The following is a 20,713-nucleotide window of genomic DNA, read 5'->3' as shown; positions in this document are numbered from 1 at the left end:
TGTTCTGGATGAGAGTGGGAAGATTTTTTTGTAGCACATATTGGCCTACACATTGGATTCATTTTCCTATTTTCCGTTCGAAATACTGAATCCCTGACACTAACCCATACCCTACTAGATTGTGACTACGAATACTAATGTGATGGAGAAAAATAACTCAAACAGAATAGAAATACAGGCAGTTCAGAGCAGGCCTGGTGTATAGTTGGACTGGCCTTTGGCATTATAAAGGGTAGGTGTTATAAATCTAGTCCAATTTAATAGAAATAGTTCTCCATGTGTTTTGAATGTTAACAAATATGTGAATTCCTGTCTCCCTTTCTCTGTAGCCTATTCAGCAACATGCATTTTTACATGCACATATAGAATCCTACCTCCTATCCCACGTCCATTCTTGTGAGGTGGCTGACTTGGCAGATACAAACTGTGAGAAGAGATCACTCCTTCTAAACGCTGTTGGAACTGAGAATTCAACCTCCAGGTGAGCTTCCCACTTGAACAACATGATACATAAATACATGTTCAGTAAAATAAATATTTTTGGATCTGTGGATGATAAATATTTCATGATGAATTTCGATTGGCATATATATTTCTACTCTTTAAAGTCTGTGTTTGTGTGTGTGTTTTTGTTTTGTGTATATATATATATATATATATATATATATATATATATATATATACACACACACATACACACACTCTCCAGATTTTTCAAAATATGAAATGTATGTGTCATATTATATACTCCCTAAATTCATTCATGTTCATATATGTGGATTTATAATCAACTTTTCACAAGATTATTCTCAGAAATAGTCATCCACCTGAAATACATATTTGTTTCCTAGTGCTGAAATCCTAATATTTCTACAGTAACTGACCCAGTTTAACATGAATGCAAGTAGATTCCTATGGGACATGATGTGTATTTTGACGTTCATTTTTATTCAACACTGGTACATTACTATTTCTTCAGTTGATGCACATCATAGGATATGTATTTCATCCTCAAGTTCACAAATTTCTAGGCATTTATTTCCCTTTCAATCACTTCCTGCTTCAGAACACATGTATACCTCCACGTTTCTTGACTGGTCTTTTCATGAGACTTCTTTCCAAACACATTCTTTTCCATTTCCATAATCCCTTGTGAAGCAAAACTCACACCCCCTTCATGGTAAACCATAACCCCAATATCACCATTAGATGTATAACTGGTTAGAATGAATGGTTGTGTATCAATATTAGATTTCCTATATATTTTCAGATATCAATGCAATCCATTATTTAAATTGGAACCTGTTATACTATTTATTCACAGTATGGTCTATTCATGCATTATCTCTACATTCATAGACCCAGGGTACACCTATTTGTACCCCCAAAGGCTAATTTATATGTCTTCAACATATTACTCCCAGAAATGGTGGAAGAAACACTCATGTCACCTGATCTACATATACATTTTATCACAGTGATATTCTGGACACAAAATGCAAAGGTCACACTTATGATTGCACCAAAGCCTCATTGGAAAGTGAGCATGGATTACTAAAAACATCCTTGTCCAGGTTGCCTAATGCTCTCAAATGTCAATGCTATTGGTGACTACACATTTGTTTCTTCCTAAGATGATATATTCAACCTCAACCCTGTTGAAAATGTCTAATCCACTCACTCACTTTATACTTTGCCTGATTTCCTAATGTCTCTATTGATATCTGCTTTCCTACATATGTTCCCCAGTTCATCATTGTGACTGACTCTTCACATGTGCTGACGTTTACATTCACTCTCTAACTGACACCCTATTTCTAAAGAACTTTTGGTCCAAATTGCATACTCACTCTTCTTCCAAAACTTACCAACTATCTTCCTAATCCTACCTACTATCCCTTTTTGACTGGATGTTCTCTTCTACATTCAATCATCCAAGGTACAAGGTCCTATGCCATTGTGTATCGATTTATCTGAGACATCTGTGCAGAAAGTCATTCAAAGCTAAGTATCCCCATCAAGGGCCCAATGCCCTTCTGGCCTTCAAATCTTACTTGGATTTCTGTTTTCATACATATATTTCACCTATATATTATTATAAATATCGCAGGTTCCCAATACCATTCTTCATCCAGCAGAGTGATTCCTAAGCCACATCAAACAGGTTCTTAACCCTAACCATACACTCTTCCCTCAATCTAACTTTACAGAAGAGCAGGGACAGAGTGGGTCTTACAATACAGGAATGTGGGGGATCTTCCACCTGCTGAGAACCTCAAAGGTCCATGCAGAAATGATCCCTGGAGAAGATGTAGGCAGCTATGAAGGACCTGAGAGAGCAGAAGTCATCTTCCATGGCAAACCACCTGGTCGGGATGAAGGGATGTGTCTGAATGAGCCTCTCTCTTCTTAATGTAGACAAGATGGACCAAAGCAGGCCTGTGTGGAGAGCTGTTCCTTGGTGCCTATGGTTGATATTCCATTCTAACTTGTGAAAGTGTCACAGGAAGGAGGGGAAGCCTCCATCTCATGGGAGCCTTGGAAGCAACTGTTAGGACACAGTGGTTGCCAAGGCAGTGACCTCATTCAGTTCCTGAAGGAAGTGACCTCACCTCACTTCCTTGGTGATGGAACTCTCTGAACTTGGGATCCAGGAAGCCAGGCACCCAGAGCCAGTCCCAGTCCCAGTCCCAGTGGGCTCACTTGTTTGGATTTACCAAGGACAGAGTCAGTCTTTCTTGGTACCCACTGAGGTGAGGATTGCCAAATGCCAGGATAGCTCTGCAGAGGGGCCTTTCCTGAGAAAGCAGGTAGTGGCTCACCGCTGGCTCCTGACAACTTCACAGAGTTGGCCAAGGAGGCCAGATGTGAGACAGGACAGGCCCTTTCGGGGGAACATAGTATGGCCCACCAGTCAGACGACACTCCGGGTAGTCACAGACCAACTTGGAAGGAGGTGCCTTTGTGGGTGTGGGTGTGAGTTTGTGGTTTTGTCTCATGTTCTGAGAATAGGTAGGAAAGGCGGTTTGTTTGGTTTGGAGTGGACTGTTTCTAGTAAGGCTTTTGACAAGGCGAGTGTTTCTATGTTTGTGTATCCCACTGTGTCCCTGGTTGTAGACATTAGAAAAGAGAATGCATCAATGGATGTGTCCTGTCTAGTAGAAAGCTTCCCAGCATTCATCCTGCCCAATTTATGAATGGACTGCGGCTTGCCTTATGGATGGGCAACACCTACTATCTTCCTAAGTTCCTGTTTTCTTCCTGAATTCTGGCCACTCTCCAGAATAGGCTCATGGTTTTGTGTCCAAGATATGTACCACCTCCAAGCTCGGTGACATGGCCATGTACTGGATAGTTGAAAGGAATGGTGAGCATCTCAGAAAACTCAGATATCAGTGTGACCAGGAAAGTCTCCCTGGAGAAACCCTGCTTTGGGCCTTGGGCTTACCTATCCTTCTGTGGCCCTGAATGTCAGGAAGGCCTTTGCCTCAGGGCACCCCTTTGTGAAGCCTGAAGAAAACAGTTTTCAAATGGAAATGAATGGGCATCACCTGTGGCTCTTTGCTTAATTGCTTTGCAAAGGGATGTGTCTGAATCAGCCTCTTGGCCCTGTGTGAGGCTGTGGCTTAGATTGTCAGCACCTGGTGGATCCAAAGAAAGATCCCATGTGTGCATCCAAAGCCAAATTGGCACAAAAGCAGTCATCCTGGATGAGGTCTCTCGCCTTCCTCTGTAAGGTTCCTGACCTCCATCAAGTGAGAATAGGGATCCTTTGTGTCAAATGAGTCCTTCAAAGCCATGCAGAGGCTAGCCCATAGGTGCTTGGGTTTTCTCATGACTCCAGTTCACACAAAGAATCTATACCCGGCAGTCAGTAGGCCTCCAATTGGAGAAGTAGAGCAGTATTAAAGGCAGGCCTATTTGATCACTCCAGGTCCACAGGAAGGGTGTCCAGTCCACCCTGACATTAGGCAAATGAGAGGCAAGGGAGCTTATTGTGGACACTGTCTTGGGCTGTGCCCCTCATGGAAACCTCCAGCCAGAGGTTATGATGAGTGTCTATATGGAAGAAGATGAGGGCCATGTGGCAGTGTTTTGGTTTGAATTGTGGTGTGGCAGTGGGAAGAGATGACTGGGTCCACCTGGGCTTGAACTCTGGTGTGATTCCCCTTGGAGACTGAGTTCTGGAACTGACCTCAGAGAAGTATTGCCGTGAATAGTTTCGGGATGTTAGGAGGCCACGCATGAGAGTCGCCCTTGGAAACTGAGATCTAGGCCCAGGCTGGCTTTCCACAGAGCACTGGGAATCTCAGCCCGGATATCACATGAGTTTATTCTTAAAGACCTGGCAGCCATCGTGGAGAGTCCAAACACACGTGGACCTCACATTGTAGACCTCAATGGGCCTGGCTTCCTGTGACCTTTTGGCCACTCTTTGGGAAGCCTTGTTTGTGAGAGTTCTCCAGAGCTTTCGTCGAAATGAGCTTCCTCACCATTTAATGGTTCCTGAAGGAATGGAAACACACAGTGCCTCCAACTTCATCCTTTAAAAATGGCTAGCTAGATAAATACCATGACATTTTTGAAATTCCCATGACCAGGTGGCACTGGAGAACCTTTGGATGTCCTGTTGCTGATCATGAGTGTACCAGACAGTGCCTTGATTGAGTGGGTTTCATGAAAATGGTGTAAAACAGAGATGCCAGTAAGTTGGGGCCCGCTGAGTAGTGGGCTTAGAGCAGTGGTGTGCAGGTGTGTGATAAAACATCTGTGGTGGGGCCATGTGGATCTGCCATTGGCTTCCAAATGGCTTGTGACTGACATGGTGCAGTGAGCAGACCCTTCTATGTAAAGGCATCTTGTTATATGGAGAGGTTTCAGGGCAATGTTCAGAATCAGGTTGCTATGGTCAAGGGGGCAAGCTCTGTGGGATAGAAGCCTGGCTGGTGCATTCTCCTAGGACCTTGACCCACCACACGTGACAGAACTCCCTCCAGCACTGTGTCCCAGTTGAACTCCTTGTATTTCCTGAAGCAAATTCCAAACTCCCAGTGCAGCAGCAAGAAAAACCACGAAAAGTGGAGGATGACCAAATGGCTTCACAGACCACACAGGGAGACACTTAGACCCCAGTGGCCACAGTTTACCTGCAAAGAGAGAATTCAGCACTTCTGCCTCATGTTCATTGGAAAATCAGAAACCATGTCCTCCAGGTCACATAGATGCAGACCAGGTTTGATGGTCTCACTACAAAGGAAGCTAAAGCTCCTGACAACAACATATATTTCAAGTGCCCAACCTCAGAGGCAGTTTCTCAGGAAGTCTTTAGGCCAGCAGAGCTCCACGTTTGTGGAGTGTTTACCCTGTCCCTTACTCATGGAAACTAGTATACCACCTCCAAGGTTGTGAACTCCTGAGCATTTTCCATTCCACATATGTATTCATAGCATTTCTAACTCTTCTCCTCAAATTGTGTCTTACTTATTGTGAAGGTAATGTCAAGGCAATGTTCTGGATGAGAGTGGGAAGATTTTTTTGTAGCACATATTGGCCTACACATTGGATTCATTTTCCTATTTTCCGTTCGAAATACTGAATCCCTGACACTAACCCATACCCTACTAGATTGTGACTACGAATACTAATATGATGGAGAAAAATAACTCAAACAGAATAGAAATACAGGCAGTTCAGAGGAGGCCTGGTGTATAGTTGGACTGGCCTTTGGCATTATAAAGGGTAGGTGTTATAAATCTAGTCCAATTTAATAGAAATAGTTCTCCATGTGTTTTGAAAGTTAACAAATATGTGAATTCCTGTCTCCCTTTCTCTGTAGCCTATTCAGCACCATGCATTTTTACATGCACATATAGAATCCTACCTCCTATCCCACGTCCATTCTTGTGAGGTGGCTGACTTGGCAGATACAAATTGTGAGAAGAGATCACTCCTCCTAAACGCTGTTGGAACTGAAAATTCAACCTCCAGGTGAGCTTCCCACTTGAACAACATGATACATAAATACATGTTCAGTAAAATAAATATTTTTGGATCTGTGGATGATAAATATTTCATGATGAATTTCGATTGGCATATATATTTCTACTCTTTAATGTCTGTGTTTGTGTGTGTGTGTTTTTTTTTTTTGTGTATATATATATATATATATATATATATATATATACACACACACACACATACACACTTCAGATTTTTCAAAATATGTAATGTATGTGTCATATTATATACTCCCTAAATTCATTCATGTTCATATATGTGGATTTATAATCAACTTTTCACAAGATTATTCTCAGAAATAGTCATCCACCTGAAATACATATTTGTTTCCTAGTGCTGAAATCCTAATATTTCTACAGTAACTGACCCAGTTTAACATGAATGCAAGTAGATTCCTATGGGACATGATGTGTATTTTGACGTTCATTTTTATTCAACACTGGTACATTACTATTTCTTCAGTTGATGCACATCATAGGATATGTATTTCATCCTCAAGTTCACAAATTCCTAGGCATTTATTTCCCTTTCAATCACTTCCTGCTTCAGAACACATGTATTCCTCCACGTTTCTTGACTGGTCTTTTCATGAGACTTCTTTCCAAACACATTCTTTTCCATTTCCATAATCCCTTGTGAAGCAAAACTCACACCCCCTTCATGGTAAACCATAACCCCAATATCACCATTAGATGTATAACTGGTTAGAATGAATGGTTGTGTATCAATATTAGATTTCCTATATATTTTCAGATATCAATGCAATCCATTATTTAAATTGGAACCTGTTATACTATTTATTCACAGTATGGTCTATTCATGCATTATCTCTATATTCATAGACCCAGGGTACACCTATTTGTACCCCCAAAGGCTAATTTATATGTCTTCAACATATTACTCCCAGAAATGGTGGAAGAAACACTCATGTCACCTGATCTACATATACATTTTATCACAGTGATATTCTGGACACAAAATGCAAAGGTCACACTTATGATTGCACCAAAGCCTCATTGGAAAGTGACCATGGATTACTAAAAACATCCTTGTCCAGGTTGCCTAATGCTCTCAAATGTCAATGCTATTGGTGACTACACATTTGTTTCTTCCTAAGATGATATATTCAACCTCAACCCTGTTGAAAATGTCTAATCCACTCACTCACTTTATACTTTGCCTGATTTCCTAATGTCTCTATTGATATCTGCTTTCCTACATATGTTCCCCAGTTCATCATTGTGACTGACTCTTCACATGTGCTGACGTTTACATTCATTCTCTAACCGACACCCTATTGCTAAAGAACTTTTGGTCCAAATTGCATACTCACTCTTCTTCCAAAACTTACCAACTATCTTCCTAATCCTACCTACTATCCCTTTTTGACTGGATGTTCTCTTCTACATTCAATCATCCAAGGTACAAGGTCCTATGCCATTGTGTATCGATTTATCTGAGACATCTGTGCAGAAAGTCATTCAAAGCTAAGTATCCCCATCAAGGGCCCAATGCCCTTCTGGCCTTCAAATCTTACTTGGATTTCTGTTTTCATACATATATTTCACCTATATATTATTATAAATATCGCAGGTTCCCAATACCATTCTTCATCCAGCAGAGTGATTCCTAAGCCACATCAAACAGGTTCTTAACCCTAACCATACACTCTTCCCTCAATCTAACTTTACAGAAGAGCAGGGACAGAGTGGGTCTTACAATACAGGAATGTGGGGGATCTTCCACCTGCTGAGAACCTCAAAGGTCCATGCAGAAATGATCCCTGGAGAAGATGTAGGCAGCTATGAAGGACCTGAGAGAGCAGAAGTCATCTTCCATGGCAAACCACCTGGTCGGGATGAAGGGATGTGTCTGAATGAGCCTCTCTCTTCTTAATGTAGACAAGATGGACCAAAGCAGGCCTGTGTGGAGAGCTGTTCCTTGGTGCCTATGGTTGATATTCCATTCTAACTTGTGAAAGTGTCACAGGAAGGAGGGGAAGCCTCCATCTCATGGGAGCCTTGGAAGCAACCGTTAGGACACAGTGGTTGCCAAGGCAGTGACCTCATTCAGTTCCTGAAGGAAGTGACCTCACCTCACTTCCTTGGTGATGGAACTCTCTGAACTTGGGATCCAGGAAGCCAGGCACCCAGAGCCAGTCCCAGTCCCAGTCCCAGTGGGCTCACTTGTTTGGATTTACCAAGGACAGAGTCAGTCTTTCTTGGTACCCACTGAGGTGAGGATTGCCAAATGCCAGGATAGCTCTGCAGAGGGGCCTTTCCTGAGAAAGCAGGTAGTGGCTCACCGCTGGCTCCTGACAACTTCACAGAGTTGGCCAAGGAGGCCAGATGTGAGACAGGACAGGCCCTTTCGGGGGAACATAGTATGGCCCACCAGTCAGACGACACTCCGGGTAGTCACAGACCAACTTGGAAGGAGGTGCCTTTGTGGGTGTGGGTGTGAGTTTGTGGTTTTGTCTCATGTTCTGAGAATAGGTAGGAAAGGCGGTTTGTTTGGTTTGGAGTGGACTGTTTCTAGTAAGGCTTTTGACAAGGCGAGTGTTTCTATGTTTGTGTATCCCACTGTGTCCCTGGTTGTAGACATTAGAAAAGAGAATGCATCAATGGATGTGTCCTGTCTAGTAGAAAGCTTCCCAGCATTCATCCTGCCCAATTTATGAATGGACTGCGGCTTGCCTTATGGATGGGCAACACCTACTATCTTCCTAAGTTCCTGTTTTCTTCCTGAATTCTGGCCACTCTCCAGAATAGGCTCATGGTTTTGTGTCCAAGATATGTACCACCTCCAAGCTCGGTGACATGGCCATGTACTGGATAGTTGAAAGGAATGGTGAGCATCTCAGAAAACTCAGATATCAGTGTGACCAGGAAAGTCTCCCTGGAGAAAGCCTGCTTTGGGCCTTGGGCTTACCTATCCTTCTGTGGCCCTGAATGTCAGGAAGGCCTTTGCCTCAGGGCACCCCTTTGTGAAGCCTGAAGAAAACAGTTTTCAAATGGAAATGAATGGGCATCACCTGTGGCTCTTTGCTTAATTGCTTTGCAAAGGGATGTGTCTGAATCAGCCTCTTGGCCCTGTGTGAGGCTGTGGCTTAGATTGTCAGCACCTGGTGGATCCAAAGAAAGATCCCATGTGTGCATCCAAAGCCAAATTGGCACAAAAGCAGTCATCCTGGATGAGGTCTCTCGCCTTCCTCTGTAAGGTTCCTGACCTCCATCAAGTGAGAATAGGGATCCTTTGTGTCAAATGAGTCCTTCAAAGCCATGCAGAGGCTAGCCCATAGGTGCTTGGGTTTTCTCATGACTCCAGTTCACACAAAGAATCTATACCCGGCAGTCAGTAGGCCTCCAATTGGAGAAGTAGAGCAGTATTAAAGGCAGGCCTATTTGATCACTCCAGGTCCACAGGAAGGGTGTCCAGTCAAACCCTGACATTAGGCAAATGAGAGGCAAGGGAGCTTATTGTGGACACTGTCTTGGGCTGTGCCCCTCATGGAAACCTCCAGCCAGAGGTTATGATGAGTGTCTATATGGAAGAAGATGAGGGCCATGTGGCAGTGTTTTGGTTTGAATTGTGGTGTGGCAGTGGGAAGAGATGACTGGGTCCACCTGGGCTTGAACTCTGGTGTGATTCCCCTTGGAGACTGAGTTCTGGAACTGACCTCAGAGAAGTATTGCCGTGAATTGTGTCGGGATGTTAGGAGGCCACGCATGAGAGTCGCCCTTGGAAACTGAGATCTAGGCCCAGGCTGGCTTTCCACAGAGCACTGGGAATCTCAGCCCGGATATCACATGAGTTTATTCTTAAAGACCTGGCAGCCATCGTGGAGAGTCCAAACACACGTGGACCTCACATTGTAGACCTCAATGGGCCTGGCTTCCTGTGACCTTTTGGCCACTCTTTGGGAAGCCTTGTTTGTGAGAGTTCTCCAGAGCTTTCGTCGAAATGAGCTTCCTCACCATTTAATGGTTCCTGAAGGAATGGAAACACACAGTGCCTCCAACTTCATCCTTTAAAAATGGCTAGCTAGATAAATACCATGACATTTTTGAAATTCCCATGACCAGGTGGCACTGGAGAACCTTTGGATGTCCTGTTGCTGATCATGAGTGTACCAGACAGTGCCTTGATTGAGTGGGTTTCATGAAAATGGTGTAAAACAGAGATGCCAGTAAGTTGGGGCCCGCTGAGTAGTGGGCCTAGAGCAGTGGTGTGCAGGTGTGTGATAAAACATCTGTGGTGGGGCCATGTGGATCTGCCATTGGCTTCCAAACGGCTTGTGACTGACATGGTGCAGTGAGCAGACCCTTCTATGTAAAGGCATCTTGTTATATGGAGAGGTTTCAGGGCAATGTTCAGAATCAGGTTGCTATGGTCAAGGGGGCAAGCTCTGTGGGATAGAAGCCTGGCTGGTGCATTCTCCTAGGACCTTGACCCACCACACGTGACAGAACTCCCTCCAGCACTGTGTCCCAGTTGAACTCCTTGTATTTCCTGAAGCAAATTCCAAACTCCCAGTGCAGCAGCAAGAAAAACCACGAAAAGTGGAGGATGACCAAATGGCTTCACAGTCCACACAGGGAGACACTTAGACCCCAGTGGCCACAGTTTACCTGCAAAGAGAGAATTCAGCACTTCTGCCTCATGTTCATTGGAAAATCAGAAACCATGTCCTCCAGGTCACATAGATGCAGACCAGGTTTGATGGTCTCACTACAAAGGAAGCTAAAGCTCCTGACAACAACATATATTTCAAGTGCCCAACCTCAGAGGCAGTTTCTCAGGAAGTCTTTAGGCCAGCAGAGCTCCACGTTTGTGGAGTGTTTACCCTGTCCCTTACTCATGGAAACTAGTCTACCACTTCCAAGGTTGTGAACTCCTGAGCATTTTCCATTCCACATATGTATTCATAGCATTTCTAACTCTTCTCCTCAAATTGTGTCTTACTTATTGTGAAGGTAATGTCAAGGCAATGTTCTGGATGAGAGTGGGAAGATTTTTTTGTAGCACATATTGGCCTACACATTGGATTCATTTTCCTATTTTCCGTTCGAAATACTGAATCCCTGACACTAACCCATACCCTACTAGATTGTGACTACGAATACTAATATGATGGAGAAAAATAACTCAAACAGAATAGAAATACAGGCAGTTCAGAGGAGGCCTGGTGTATAGTTGGACTGGCCTTTGGCATTATAAAGGGTAGGTGTTATAAATCTAGTCCAATTTAATAGAAATAGTTCTCCATGTGTTTTGAAAGTTAACAAATATGTGAATTCCTGTCTCCCTTTCTCTGTAGCCTATTCAGCAACATGCATTTTTACATGCACATATAGAATCCTACCTCCTATCCCACGTCCATTCTTGTGAGGTGGCTGACTTGGCAGATACAAATTGTGAGAAGAGATCACTCCTCCTAAACGCTGTTGGAACTGAAAATTCAACCTCCAGGTGAGCTTCCCACTTGAACAACATGATACATAAATACATGTTCAGTAAAATAAATATTTTTGGATCTGTGGATGATAAATATTTCATGATGAATTTCGATTGGCATATATATTTCTACTCTTTAATGTCTGTGTTTGTGTGTGTGTGTGTTTTTTTTTGTGTGTATATATATATATATATATATATATATATATATACACACACACACACACATACACACTTCAGATTTTTCAAAATATGTAATGTATGTGTCATATTATATACTCCCTAAATTCATTCATGTTCATATATGTGGATTTATAATCAACTTTTCACAAGATTATTCTCAGAAATAGTCATCCACCTGAAATACATATTTGTTTCCTAGTGCTGAAATCCTAATATTTCTACAGTAACTGACCCAGTTTAACATGAATGCAAGTAGATTCCTATGGGACATGATGTGTATTTTGACGTTCATTTTTATTCAACACTGGTACATTACTATTTCTTCAGTTGATGCACATCATAGGATATGTATTTCATCCTCAAGTTCACAAATTCCTAGGCATTTATTTCCCTTTCAATCACTTCCTGCTTCAGAACACATGTATTCCTCCACGTTTCTTGACTGGTCTTTTCATGAGACTTCTTTCCAAACACATTCTTTTCCATTTCCATAATCCCTTGTGAAGCAAAACTCACACCCCCTTCATGGTAAACCATAACCCCAATATCACCATTAGATGTATAACTGGTTAGAATGAATGGTTGTGTATCAATATTAGATTTCCTATATATTTTCAGATATCAATGCAATCCATTATTTAAATTGGAACCTGTTATACTATTTATTCACAGTATGGTCTATTCATGCATTATCTCTATATTCATAGACCCAGGGTACACCTATTTGTACCCCCAAAGGCTAATTTATATGTCTTCAACATATTACTCCCAGAAATGGTGGAAGAAACACTCATGTCACCTGATCTACATATACATTTTATCACAGTGATATTCTGGACACAAAATGCAAAGGTCACACTTATGATTGCACCAAAGCCTCATTGGAAAGTGACCATGGATTACTAAAAACATCCTTGTCCAGGTTGCCTAATGCTCTCAAATGTCAATGCTATTGGTGACTACACATTTGTTTCTTCCTAAGATGATATATTCAACCTCAACCCTGTTGAAAATGTCTAATCCACTCACTCACTTTATACTTTGCCTGATTTCCTAATGTCTCTATTGATATCTGCTTTCCTACATATGTTCCCCAGTTCATCATTGTGACTGACTCTTCACATGTGCTGACGTTTACATTCACTCTCTAACCGACACCCTATTGCTAAAGAACTTTTGGTCCAAATTGCATACTCACTCTTCTTCCAAAACTTACCAACTATCTTCCTAATCCTACCTACTATCCCTTTTTGACTGGATGTTCTCTTCTACATTCAATCATCCAAGGTACAAGGTCCTATGCCATTGTGTATCGATTTATCTGAGACATCTGTGCAGAAAGTCATTCAAAGCTAAGTATCCCCATCAAGGGCCCAATGCCCTTCTGGCCTTCAAATCTTACTTGGATTTCTGTTTTCATACATATATTTCACCTATATATTATTATAAATATCGCAGGTTCCCAATACCATTCTTCATCCAGCAGAGTGATTCCTAAGCCACATCAAACAGGTTCTTAACCCTAACCATACACTCTTCCCTCAATCTAACTTTACAGAAGAGCAGGGACAGAGTGGGTCTTACAATACAGGAATGTGGGGGATCTTCCACCTGCTGAGAACCTCAAAGGTCCATGCAGAAATGATCCCTGGAGAAGATGTAGGCAGCTATGAAGGACCTGAGAGAGCAGAAGTCATCTTCCATGGCAAACCACCTGGTCGGGATGAAGGGATGTGTCTGAATGAGCCTCTCTCTTCTTAATGTAGACAAGATGGACCAAAGCAGGCCTGTGTGGAGAGCTGTTCCTTGGTGCCTATGGTTGATATTCCATTCTAACTTGTGAAAGTGTCACGGGAAGGAGGGGAAGCCTCCATCTCATGGGAGCCTTGGAAGCAACCGTTAGGACACAGTGGTTGCCAAGGCAGTGACCTCATTCAGTTCCTGAAGGAAGTGACCTCACCTCACTTCCTTGGTGATGGAACTCTCTGAACTTGGGATCCAGGAAGCCAGGCACCCAGAGCCAGTCCCAGTCCCAGTCCCAGTGGGCTCACTTGTTTGGATTTACCAAGGACAGAGTCAGTCTTTCTTGGTACCCACTGAGGTGAGGATTGCCAAATGCCAGGATAGCTCTGCAGAGGGGCCTTTCCTGAGAAAGCAGGTAGTGGCTCACCGCTGGCTCCTGACAACTTCACAGAGTTGGCCAAGGAGGCCAGATGTGAGACAGGACAGGCCCTTTCGGGGGAACATAGTATGGCCCACCAGTCAGACGACACTCCGGGTAGTCACAGACCAACTTGGAAGGAGGTGCCTTTGTGGGTGTGGGTGTGAGTTTGTGGTTTTGTCTCATGTTCTGAGAATAGGTAGGAAAGGCGGTTTGTTTGGTTTGGAGTGGACTGTTTCTAGTAAGGCTTTTGACAAGGCGAGTGTTTCTATGTTTGTGTATCCCACTGTGTCCCTGGTTGTAGACATTAGAAAAGAGAATGCATCAATGGATGTGTCCTGTCTAGTAGAAAGCTTCCCAGCATTCATCCTGCCCAATTTATGAATGGACTGCGGCTTGCCTTATGGATGGGCAACACCTACTATCTTCCTAAGTTCCTGTTTTCTTCCTGAATTCTGGCCACTCTCCAGAATAGGCTCATGGTTTTGTGTCCAAGATATGTACCACCTCCAAGCTCGGTGACATGGCCATGTACTGGATAGTTGAAAGGAATGGTGAGCATCTCAGAAAACTCAGATATCAGTGTGACCAGGAAAGTCTCCCTGGAGAAACCCTGCTTTGGGCCTTGGGCTTACCTATCCTTCTGTGGCCCTGAATGTCAGGAAGGCCTTTGCCTCAGGGCACCCCTTTGTGAAGCCTGAAGAAAACAGTTTTCAAATGGAAATGAATGGGCATCACCTGTGGCTCTTTGCTTAATTGCTTTGCAAAGGGATGTGTCTGAATCAGCCTCTTGGCCCTGTGTGAGGCTGTGGCTTAGATTGTCAGCACCTGGTGGATCCAAAGAAAGATCCCATGTGTGCATCCAAAGCCAAATTGGCACAAAAGCAGTCATCCTGGATGAGGTCTCTCGCCTTCCTCTGTAAGGTTCCTGACCTCCATCAAGTGAGAATAGGGATCCTTTGTGTCAAATGAGTCCTTCAAAGCCATGCAGAGGCTAGCCCATAGGTGCTTGGGTTTTCTCATGACTCCAGTTCACACAAAGAATCTATACCCGGCAGTCAGTAGGCCTCCAATTGGAGAAGTAGAGCAGTATTAAAGGCAGGCCTATTTGATCACTCCAGGTCCACAGGAAGGGTGTCCAGTCAAACCCTGACATTAGGCAAATGAGAGGCAAGGGAGCTTATTGTGGACACTGTCTTGGGCTGTGCCCCTCATGGAAACCTCCAGCCAGAGGTTATGATGAGTGTCTATATGGAAGAAGATGAGGGCCATGTGGCAGTGTTTTGGTTTGAATTGTGGTGTGGCAGTGGGAAGAGATGACTGGGTCCACCTGGGCTTGAACTCTGGTGTGATTCCCCTTGGAGACTGAGTTCTGGAACTGACCTCAGAGAAGTATTGCCGTGAATTGTGTCGGGATGTTAGGAGGCCACGCATGAGAGTCGCCCTTGGAAACTGAGATCTAGGCCCAGGCTGGCTTTCCACAGAGCACTGGGAATCTCAGCCCGGATATCACATGAGTTTATTCTTAAAGACCTGGCAGCCATCGTGGAGAGTCCAAACACACGTGGACCTCACATTGTAGACCTCAATGGGCCTGGCTTCCTGTGACCTTTTGGCCACTCTTTGGGAAGCCTTGTTTGTGAGAGTTCTCCAGAGCTTTCGTCGAAATGAGCTTCCTCACCATTTAATGGTTCCTGAAGGAATGGAAACACACAGTGCCTCCAACTTCATCCTTTAAAAATGGCTAGCTAGATAAATACCATGACATTTTTGAAATTCCCATGACCAGGTGGCACTGGAGAACCTTTGGATGTCCTGTTGCTGATCATGAGTGTACCAGACAGTGCCTTGATTGAGTGGGTTTCATGAAAATGGTGTAAAACAGAGATGCCAGTAAGTTGGGGCCCGCTGAGTAGTGGGCCTAGAGCAGTGGTGTGCAGGTGTGTGATAAAACATCTGTGGTGGGGCCATGTGGATCTGTCATTGGCTTCCAAATGGCTTGTGACTGACATGGTGCAGTGAGCAGACCCTTCTATGTAAAGGCATCTTGTTATATGGAGAGGTTTCAGGGCAATGTTCAGAATCAGGTTGCTATGGTCAAGGGGGCAAGCTCTGTGGGATAGAAGCCTGGCTGGTGCATTCTCCTAGGACCTTGACCCACCACACGTGACAGAACTCCCTCCAGCACTGTGTCCCAGTTGAACTCCTTGTATTTCCTGAAGCAAATTCCAAACTCCCAGTGCAGCAGCAAGAAACACCACGAAAAGTGGAGGATGACCAAATGGCTTCACAGTCCACACAGGGAGACACTTAGACCCCAGTGGCCACAGTTTACCTGCAAAGAGAGAATTCAGACTTCTGCCACATGTTCATTGGAAAATCAGAAACCATGTCCTCCAGGTCACATAGATGCAGACCAGGTTTGATGGTCTCACTACAAAGGAAGCTAAAGCTCCTGACAACAACATATATTTCAAGTGCCCAACCTCAGAGGCAGTTTCTCAGGAAGTCTTTAGGCCAGCAGAGCTCCACATTTGTGGAGTGTTTACCCTGTCCCTTACTCATGGAAACTAGTCTACCACTTCCAAGGTTGTGAATTCCTGAGCATTTTCCATTCCACATATGTATTCACAGCATTTCTCACTCTTCTCCTCAAATTGTGTCTTACTTATTGTGAAGGTAATGTCAAGGCAATGTTCTGGATGAGAGTGGGAAGATTTTTTTGTAGCACATATTGGCCTACACATTGGATTCATTTTCCTATTTTCCGTTCGAAATACTGAATCCCTGACACTAACCCATACCCTACTAGATTGTGACTACGAATACTAATATGATGGAGAAAAATAACTCAAACAGAATAGAAATACAGGCAGTTCAGAGGAGGCCTGGTGTATAGTTGGACTGGCCTTTGGCATTATAAAGGGTAGGTGTTATAAATCTAGTCCAATTTAATAGAAATAGTTCTCCATGTGTTTTGAAAGTTAACAAATATGTGAATTCCTGTCTCCCTTTCTCTGTAGCCTATTCAGCAACATGCATTTTTACATGCACATATAGAATCCTACCTCCTATCCCACGTCCATTCTTGTGAGGTGGCTGACTTGGCAGATACAAATTGTGAGAAGAGATCACTCCTCCTAAACGCTGTTGGAACTGAAAATTCAACCTCCAGGTGAGCTTCCCACTTGAACAACATGATACATAAATACATGTTCAGTAAAATAAATATTTTTGGATCTGTGGATGATAAATATTTCATGATGAATTTCGATTGGCATATATATTTCTACTCTTTAAAGTCTGTGTTTGTGTGTGTGTTTTTCTTTTGTGTATATATATATATATATATATATATATATATATATATATATATATATATATATACACACACACATACACACACTCTCCAGATTTTTCAAAATATGAAATGTATGTGTCATATTATATACTCCCTAAATTCATTCATGTTCATATATGTGGATTTATAATCAACTTTTCACAAGATTATTCTCAGAAATAGTCATCCACCTGAAATACATATTTGTTTCCTAGTGCTGAAATCCTAATATTTCTACAGTAACTGACCCAGTTTAACATGATTGCAAGTAGATTCCTATGGGACATGATGTGTATTTTGACGTTCATTTTTATTCAACACTGGTACATTACTATTTCTTCAGTTGATGCACATCATAGGATATGTATTTCATCCTCAAGTTCACAAATTTCTAGGCATTTATTTCCCTTTCAATCACTTCCTGCTTCAGAACACATGTATACCTCCACGTTTCTTGACTGGTCTTTTCATGAGACTTCTTTCCAAACACATTCTTTTCCATTTCCATAATCCCTTGTGAAGCAAAACTCACACCCCCTTCATGGTAAACCATAACCCCAATATCACCATTAGATGTATAACTGGTTAGAATGAATGGTTGTGTATCAATATTAGATTTCCTATATATTTTCAGATATCAATGCAATCCATTATTTAAATTGGAACCTGTTATACTATTTATTCACAGTATGGTCTATTCATGCATTATCTCTACATTCATAGACCCAGGGTACACCTATTTGTACCCCCAAAGGCTAATTTATATGTCTTCAACATATTACTCCCAGAAATGGTGGAAGAAACACTCATGTCACCTGATCTACATATACATTTTATCACAGTGATATTCTGGACACAAAATGCAAAGGTCACACTTATGATTGCACCAAAGCCTCATTGGAAAGTGAGCATGGATTACTAAAAACATCCTTGTCCAGGTTGCCTAATGCTCTCAAATGTCAATGCTATTGGTGACTACACATTTGTTTCTTCCTAAGATGATATATTCAACCTCAACCCTGTTGAAAATGTCTAATCCACTCACTCACTTTATACTTTGCCTGATTTCCTAATGTCTCTATTGATATCTGCTTTCCTACATATGTTCCCCAGTTCATCATTGTGACTGACTCTTCACATGTGCTGACGTTTACATTCACTCTCTAACTGACACCCTATTTCTAAAGAACTTTTGGTCCAAATTGCATACTCACTCTTCTTCCAAAACTTACCAACTATCTTCCTAATCCTACCTACTATCCCTTTTTGACTGGATGTTCTCTTCTACATTCAATCATCCAAGGTACAAGGTCCTATGCCATTGTGTATCGATTTATCTGAGACATCTGTGCAGAAAGTCATTCAAAGCTAAGTATCCCCATCAAGGGCCCAATGCCCTTCTGGCCTTCAAATCTTACTTGGATTTCTGTTTTCATACATATATTTCACCTATATATTATTATAAATATCGCAGGTTCCCAATACCATTCTTCATCCAGCAGAGTGATTCCTAAGCCACATCAAACAGGTTCTTAACCCTAACCATACACTCTTCCCTCAATCTAACTTTACAGAAGAGCAGGGACAGAGTGGGTCTTACAATACAGGAATGTGGGGGATCTTCCACCTGCTGAGAACCTCAAAGGTCCATGCAGAAATGATCCCTGGAGAAGATGTAGGCAGCTATGAAGGACCTGAGAGAGCAGAAGTCATCTTCCATGGCAAACCACCTGGTCGGGATGAAGGGATGTGTCTGAATGAGCCTCTCTCTTCTTAATGTAGACAAGATGGACCAAAGCAGGCCTGTGTGGAGAGCTGTTCCTTGGTGCCTATGGTTGATATTCCATTCTAACTTGTGAAAGTGTCACAGGAAGGAGGGGAAGCCTCCATCTCATGGGAGCCTTGGAAGCAACTGTTAGGACACAGTGGTTGCCAAGGCAGTGACCTCATTCAGTTCCTGAAGGAAGTGACCTCACCTCACTTCCTTGGTGATGGAACTCTCTGAACTTGGGATCCAGGAAGCCAGGCACCCAGAGCCAGTCCCAGTCCCAGTCCCAGTGGGCTCACTTGTTTGGATTTACCAAGGACAGAGTCAGTCTTTCTTGGTACCCACTGAGGTGAGGATTGCCAAATGCCAGGATAGCTCTGCAGAGGGGCCTTTCCTGAGAAAGCAGGTAGTGGCTCACCGCTGGCTCCTGACAACTTCACAGAGTTGGCCAAGGAGGCCAGATGTGAGACAGGACAGGCCCTTTCGGGGGAACATAGTATGGCCCACCAGTCAGACGACACTCCGGGTAGTCACAGACCAACTTGGAAGGAGGTGCCTTTGTGGGTGTGGGTGTGAGTTTGTGGTTTTGTCTCATGTTCTGAGAATAGGTAGGAAAGGCGGTTTGTTTGGTTTGGAGTGGACTGTTTCTAGTAAGGCTTTTGACAAGGCGAGTGTTTCTATGTTTGTGTATCCCACTGTGTCCCTGGTTGTAGACATTAGAAAAGAGAATGCATCAATGGATGTGTCCTGTCTAGTAGAAAGCTTCCCAGCATTCATCCTGCCCAATTTATGAATGGACTGCGGCTTGCCTTATGGATGGGCAACACCTACTATCTTCCTAAGTTCCTGTTTTCTTCCTGAATTCTGGCCACTCTCCAGAATAGGCTCATGGTTTTGTGTCCAAGATATGTACCACCTCCAAGCTCGGTGACATGGCCATGTACTGGATAGTTGAAAGGAATGGTGAGCATCTCAGAAAACTCAGATATCAGTGTGACCAGGAAAGTCTCCCTGGAGAAAGCCTGCTTTGGGCCTTGGGCTTACCTATCCTTCTGTGGCCCTGAATGTCAGGAAGGCCTTTGCCTCAGGGCACCCCTTTGTGAAGCCTGAAGAAAACAGTTTTCAAATGGAAATGAATGGGCATCACCTGTGGCTCTTTGCTTAATTGCTTTGCAAAGGGATGTGTCTGAATCAGCCTCTTGGCCCTGTGTGAGGCTGTGGCTTAGATTGTCAGCACCTGGTGGATCCAAAGAAAGATCCCATGTGTGCATCCAAAGCCAAATTGGCACAAAAGCAGTCATCCTGGATGAGGTCTCTCGCCTTCCTCTGTAAGGTTCCTGACCTCCATCAAGTGAGAATAGGGATCCTTTGTGTCAAATGAGTCCTTCAAAGCCATGCAGAGGCTAGCCCATAGGTGCTTGGGTTTTCTCATGACTCCAGTTCACACAAAGAATCTATACCCGGCAGTCAGTAGGCCTCCAATTGGAGAAGTAGAGCAGTATTAAAGGCAGGCCTATTTGATCACTCCAGGTCCACAGGAAGGGTGTCCAGTCCACCCTGACATTAGGCAAATGAGAGGCAAGGGAGCTTATTGTGGACACTGTCTTGGGCTGTGCCCCTCAGGAAACCTCCAGCCAGAGGTTATGATGAGTGTCTATATGGAAGAAGATGAGGGCCATGTGGCAGTGTTTCGGTTTGAATTGTGGTGTGGCAGTGGGAAGAGATGACTGGGTCCACCTGGGCTTGAACTCTGGTGTGATTCCCCTTGGAGACTGAGTTCTGGAAC

This window comes from Spermophilus citellus (assembly GCF_964194105.1).
Source record: "Spermophilus citellus genome assembly, contig: SCAFFOLD_39, whole genome shotgun sequence".
NCBI classification, from domain to species: Eukaryota; Metazoa; Chordata; class Mammalia; order Rodentia; family Sciuridae; genus Spermophilus; species Spermophilus citellus.
Note: the sequence above shows the minus strand (reverse complement) of the source record.